Raw genomic sequence first — 7,031 nt, 5'->3', positions numbered from 1 at the left:
CCCCCTCCCAGGTGTCACCCCCAGGGGACACCTGTGGGGCTGGGGATGGCTGGGGAGGAGAAGGACAGCCCTGCAGCCACCAGTGGGTTTCAATACCCCCTTTTTTTTTTTTCTGTCTGTTACAAAAACGACGTAGGAAATGAGAAGTGCTGAGTCAGCCCCATTCCAGCACGAGGACCAGATGTACTCAAAATCCTCGCAGCAAAACCATCAGAAAATGGGGAAAAAAAAATTAAAAGTTTTTGTGATGAGCTCAATAGCCCATAAAACAAGGCGACAGGGGGCAGAGCAAGGCACATCATGCTTTCATGCCCCAGAAGTATCTCCCAAGGCAAAGGCACCCATAACTCCCCATCCGCAAAGGGCCATGCACCTTGCTGCAGCCCACGCGCAGCCTCTGCGCCCGTGAAATCCCACCTGGGCTTCATTTCACTGCTTTAGTTGCCCAATAGCCGATAAGCAAGACGGTCAGCTGGGCATCGAGCTCCAGGGGCAAACAGCTGCCCGCCAGATGTGCAAACAGCTGGCGGGGGCCCACAGCACACTGCCACCCGCCAGCGGTGCCACCAGCCTTTGGGGTTGGGTGTCAACGGCTCGAAGGGCTGGGAATGAGGCCCCCAAATGGATCCCATTTTATTGTCGTCAGCTCCCTCCCACCTTGGGGTCCCCTCACCGACACTTCGTTCCTGCTCCCTCCCAGGGCTTCCCAGCCAAATTCTGGGCATGCTCAGCAAATTCCCCCAAAAGAAGTAGGGAAGGGATGTTATAAAGCTTTTATAAAACACTATTGTCGCTACAGAAAGTGGAAAATAATCCAATAACACATGGAGGTTGGGGAGTTTATAATTCCAGGTAATGCCATTAGTAGCTTTTGTTGTTGTTGTTGTTGTTGTACATTCAACTTTAATTTCCCAGTTTTCTATACAACTGTCTGTCTCCAAGATGTATGCAGCTCCAACATCCCTGTGACTGCCCTGGGAGGACAGGGATCTATATTCCCTTGAAAGCAACCCTTCTGAAGGGTCAGTTTTTCCTGTTCCAGCTCCGAGAAACGCAGGCTTGTGTTAATATTTCTGGAGTCATTTTGTTCTTAATTACGTCTCTTTCATGTCAAAGTGGAGATGATTTGTATTTATCCGGTAACGCGTTCTCATGCTGTTTAAATGAAGTTTAAGCCCTACCTGTTGGGATTACTAACTGCTCTCAGTAATAAAACACTGATTTTTTTTTTTTTTTTAACTAAGCTATTACCTTAGTGCTATCTAACCTTCGTGAACGAAAGTGTCCAAAATCTCTGTTTCCAGGGCGCTGATTAGAAGGCCATAAACCTTTGCCAATTAGGCACAGCAGCGCCGAGTGATGGATGCTTCTAAGCCCAAAGCATGTTGCAAAACTGGAAGCTGTGAGATTTAGGTAAATGGTTGCCTAATACTAGACACTTTAAGCCACAAATGACTTAATAAAATGACTTAAAATAAAATGACTTAAAATAAAATAAATTACTTAATTTCCAAACTGCTGAGTCCCCAGCAACTCCCACTGAGGGATGCCAGAGGGATAAATAACAAAAAAAAAACCCCAAACACCCAAGTTAGGAAGAGTTGGAACAAAAATATGGTAAGGCAAGCAATTTTTATCACAATTTTCTAAGCTTAAAAATGTTCCTGTTTCTGTATTGATTAATCTGCATTAATATTTTTCTTTTTTATTTTAAATTTAGGTCCCTTTTGAAATGACAATCTGCTGTTTAGAAACAGAAAGGTGGTGGTGGTGTCTTTCAAGAAAATCTCGAAACAAAATATTTTGCCATTTCCCAAAGTGCAACATTTCAGCTCGAAGACCCCCCAAGTGAGCTAACTGGCGTTACAGACATCCCCCATTCCCCTGGGCACAACCCCACACCTCCGTGCAATTCCTCATCCTCGAGAAAACCACCTCAGACCTCTGCTTTGGGGTTTCCATCTGCACAGCATCCCTGAAACCTAGAAATTTCCACACGTGGCCAAAGCCACCTCCGGGGTGTCGCATCCCATCCCCGGGGCACCAATGGAGGGGGAGTGGCACGGGCAGCCCCCGTTTCCCATCGGAGCTGCCACCTCCTCGTTCTCCCTTTATTTCGAGGTGACAGGCTGAAAGGGGCCATGATTGACGGGCGCTTCCCGGCTGCTGTCTGTCTGCGTGCGCCGCATACAAACACTGCCCTTCGGAGCCTCCCCGGGGAGGGGGCGGTGGGTTGGGGATGCTGATATTAAATACGGATGGACAAAAATCTCAAAATGCTGTGTGGAGGCTTGGTTCACCCGGCGGGTAAGGTGTGGTGGCTCTGCCGGGCGGAGGGATGCTCTTCCTCCCTGCACACGCCAGGGATGCGGCAAGAGGGGCAGAGGCAGTCCCCAAGTGACCCCACGGGCTCCTGGCCAAGGGCTGGGGTGGACACTGGTGGCACCAGTCCCCACGAAGCGGTGCAGGCAGCTGCCCTGCTTGCATCCCTGCCAGGGTTGCCCCCAGTGGATGCATCCACAGGGATGCTGGGTTTTCCAGATGCAGAGACCTGAGCAACTCATCTCCTGCTCTCCCCACATCCCAGGAGGAGAAGGAGCAGACCCTGATGCTGGGTGCTCCAGCCCAGCCATCCCCAACCAACAGCTCTCCGGACAGCAAAGCCGTGCCCCATCCCGGAGCTGTGACCTTGGCACAGGGATGAGCCGATGGCCACGCACGGGAGGAGGCTGGCGGGGAGCTGAAGGGCTCTGCGGGGACTGAGGAGGCTAGATTGAGCTGTCTTGGCACCGGCTCATCTTCTCACTCACTGTCACCCGTCGGAAAGGGGCACAGCAGCACCAGGTCCTTGATGGGCTGGCAGTGGGAAAAATGCCAGTCGCTGTCAACCCTGCACCCATGGCTTGGGAACGAGTGGCTGTCCTGCTGCCGCTGGGGTCCCGTCACCCTGTGCCCCTCTCTGGCCCTTTTGGGTACGGACCTTGGCCAGGGAGGAAGGCTGATGGATGCATCCCCCAGCCACAGCCATGGGAGGACCAGGGGAACCCTCATCCCTGGCAGGAGGGATGCCAAAGCCACGGGAGCAACTAAGAAAAGGCTGAGTCCATCCCAGCGCTGCAGTGAGCAGGCTGGTGTGTCCTGGGGATGGGGAGAACGATTTGGAGCACAATTCCTGGGGACCTCCAAACCCACCTGGGGGCTTCCAGGCTGATGGAGAAAGCACTCCCCTGCCCTCGCCTTCCTGCACACCCTGAGCCCTCTGAGAGCTCCCTGAGGGACGGAGGAGGGATGTTTTCCCCAGGGCTGTTCTCCTGACCCTTCCCCGGCTCCCGGTTCCCTCCCCCCGAAGCGGACAAGTGTTCGCTTTACTGCCTGGCAACGGGGCTGGGGCTAAGCTTGCTAAAATATGAGTGTTTTTTGGCTGGAGTACCAGAAGGCTGCAGTCCTACAGAGAGAAAAAAATTGAGCACTCCATGCCATGGCTCCAGAAAGGGGGAGAATTAGGTTTCACACCGAGCAGGCTGGACCATGGCATTCTTTAGTTAATGCTTAACAAACGCCCAAACAAAAGCAGCCAACTTCGCTGCATGTTTGTAAAATGTATTCTCAGCAGATTCGGGTTTATTGGAGAATTCACTCGCTTTGCAGCAAGTGGCGTTTTCCTTTTTTATTTTTTCTTTTAATTTCCATTCTTCTCCCTTTCCCCCCCCCTCCCCCCCCAACCCCTCTCATTCCTCCCGACGTCATCTTCCAACACTTCAAGGGGACATGGCAACCGGGCTGAAACAGGCTTATTTAATCCCGGGGGCTGATGTGAGCTCACCTCTGTGGCCCTGGGGTGCGAGGGTGAAGCCTTTTCACCTTTCTCAACCTAAACCAGCTCTCTCATGGTCCAAACCCAGTGGTCCTACCCCATCCCAGCCCTGCCACCCATCCCATCCCCACACACCTCCCGGCCTTGGAGAGCCCATCACAGTGGCGGATGCCAACAAGCACAGCTTGCTTTCAAAGGCAGAGCTGCCATCAGGGATGGCTGGGGCACAGAGGAGGGGGACAGTCCCATCCAGGGACTCCAGAGGCTTTGGAAGGGTTAAACTGGGGGGTCCATGCATGGGCATCCTGCAGGAGCATCCCTAAATGAGCTCCTGTCCTGATGCTCACTGGTACCCAAGCAGCTCCCATGTCCCCTCCTGGTGCCTGGTGCCACGGCAGGGGACACTGGTGATGGTGACAATGGAGTGCTGGGGAGGTGACAAAGGGGAAGGAGGGACAGTAAAGGAGGAGGGGGTTGCCGCTGGGCTGTTTAACCCCCCTTCTGCTACACGTGAACCACCCGAGCCTTCCCAGGAAAGGGCATCTTCATCCCTGCTGCCTGGTTGAGGTCCAGAAGTGGTCACTTAATGTCCCGCAGACCCTCCAGAGACCATGCAGGGGCACTGCCAGAAGGATGGGGTTAAACAAACAGCAGAGCAGAGCCTTCCCAGCAAACAGCCGCTGCCAGAACATACCAGCAACCCTCAGCCTTCTCTACACCAAAATAAAAGGTCAAGTGAGTGCACAGCTCCTCCAACTGCTTTAAGTGGCTCTGTTTCCGATCAAGGACATACTAATAAGACTTTCACCAACAAGGTGCCCAAGGAGCTGACGGTTCTGGGTCCCCTCCAGGCCCTCAAGGACTCTGATAAAAATCCTCTGCTGACTTCATGAGTGGCCAGAAAGCAACCTCCTGGGCAAGACCAGAAGAACCAGACCAAAATGCTGATTTTCCTCCCCATTTCCCCAAAGGCTGCTGGTTTTTGCATCCCCGCCCCTCCACAACAGCCTGTAGCATCGGGCAGGGAGCTGGCCCCGTCAAACACCTGGTTTTTGGGGCAGGAGGGATGCAGGCAGCAGGGGGAGAGGCACACCCAACAGTGCATCCAAGCCCAAAGGCCATCCCAACGGAGACGACCCAAGGACGGATCCCATCCCAGGTCTGCATGCCAGCCCGCGCCTCTCCCACCAAGCTGAATTGCGAGCAAGCCACCCCCTCCCCGTGCCCTCAAGAAAACACAGATAATTGAAAACCCACAATATCACTAGTCAAATTTAATATTGAGAGCGAGCGAGCGGGAGCCAGAGGTCAGAATTAATTACACCCCACCATATTTCAGCACGCTGCCGCGGTTCCCTGTCCTTTCCTTGGGGAGCAGCGCTTCCACGGAGAGGTCGACAGACATTATTAGAAAGGACTGATTTAAACGTACCCCCAGGAGCTTTTCAGCTTGTCTCTTCAGAGCCTTTGTTTGTACTGAGATTAATGGGGAGGCAAATGATGGAAAAGCAAAGGCACCAGGAGCACGTGGATGTGCCATTGCCACCACCCCAACTTGATTGGCTTTTTAAGCAGGGTGGGAATAACTAGGAGAAAAGGAAATGTTGTTCGTGTAGTTCATTTTGCAGATAAAACATTGTTATCTTGAAGCCTTTTTTTTTTTTTCTTTCCAAGAAATAGAAATCCTGACTAAAAAATCCAGTGGGCTAGTTTTCCTACCCCCTTGGGGATGTTACACACCCGCTGTTTTTTCAACGCACTATACCACCGCAGGGGAAGGTGCTATTTTCCCAGTCCCAGCTTAGCGTACCCCCTCTTACAAGTCATTACCTTTCCCTCTGAATCTTTTGTAAACCTCCTGTGATGGTAAACGAATAATAGAAACAAAACAAACAAACAAAGAAAAACTTTTCTATTTTCTGTTCAGAATGTCAAAAGGAGGGTTACAAAAAAAAAAAAAAAAAAGGAAAAGAAAGAGTGGGAAAGTTGTGAAATCTCCTTCCTTGGAGACAGCCAGCACTTGCCTGGCCACAGCCCCGAGCACCCAACCCAGTGCAGCGGCACGGCTGGGGACCCCAGTCCCTCCCAACCCCAGCTTCCCCGTGATGCCAGAAATTCACCTCCACCCTGTACCGACAGGTTCAAAAGGGGACCAGGCAAACCCAGGGCACCGAGTCCCCCCCAGCCTGGTCCCACAAGCCCGACCTCACGCTCAGGATGACACAAATCTCTGACTGCCCAGGGCAGGGTGGGCTCCCCTGGCTTGGGGGGGGCTTTCCCAAGACATCACCATGGAGGGCAGCACGGATGGATGTGTGTTGGGTCCAGCCGTGCCCCAGCGCTGGGGCTCCCGCCTGCTCTTGAGTCGCCCAGGCTACAATCAAGGCTTGCCTTTTCCTTTATTAAACAGAAAACCCAGGTTTCCCCCTAAGGGCTCTCTGAGCATCTGGGTTCAGAGGCACGGGAGCCGCCGTTTCCCAGGCATTTAAAATTCACAGGGTGTTCGTGCCGACGTGCCATCGCGGCAAACTCTCGTTAGGAGGAGACCAATATCCTGTTGAGCTTCCCGGCGCTCTGGCAGCTATAAAAATCTCTCGGCTGTACAAAAGCTAAACAGAGTAAACGAAGTCGGACGTAGAGACCAGCTGCTTCGGACTTGCTCGGCAAACAGAGATCCACGGGAGCACACCGGGCGCTGCCGGTGGGGAGATATCAGTCTCCCAGCTGGGTTATTTCTCGCCTTATCTTTTATTTCCGTGCATCCCAAGCTCACTCTCGCGTGGGGTTTTGCATAAATATCATCTGCGTGCGTTGTCAGGTTGTTGGGGTGGGTTGTTGGTTGTTTTTTTTTTTTATTTTTTCCAACAGCATTTCCACAATGGGAAGCAGCTGTTGTGGTTAACGGGCTGCTCCGGTGCAAAAGCTGCACTGTACACCGAGATATCTCCAAAGAGGCATCCTTCATTCATAGCTCCGTGCACTAGAGAGCACTATAACATGTGTTTCGATGAAGTTTGTTAACTACTCGCCTAAACAAGAGCGCTGGAAATGCCAGAGGAATATGCTCTGGAATGAATGGAAATATTCATCTAAAAAGACATTAAATTTAAGCCATCTTTCCCCCCCCCTTCCCGCTCCGCTGAGCTCATGTTGCAGCTCTCTGCTAGCGTGTTTTGCAGCCTCCGCAGCAGCCGAGACAGGACTGAGAGGACAGAGG

This window comes from Pterocles gutturalis, unplaced genomic scaffold (genome assembly GCF_000699245.1).
Source record: "Pterocles gutturalis isolate BGI_N339 unplaced genomic scaffold, ASM69924v1 scaffold1856, whole genome shotgun sequence".
Classification (NCBI taxonomy): domain Eukaryota; kingdom Metazoa; phylum Chordata; class Aves; order Pterocliformes; family Pteroclidae; genus Pterocles; species Pterocles gutturalis.
Note: the sequence above shows the minus strand (reverse complement) of the source record.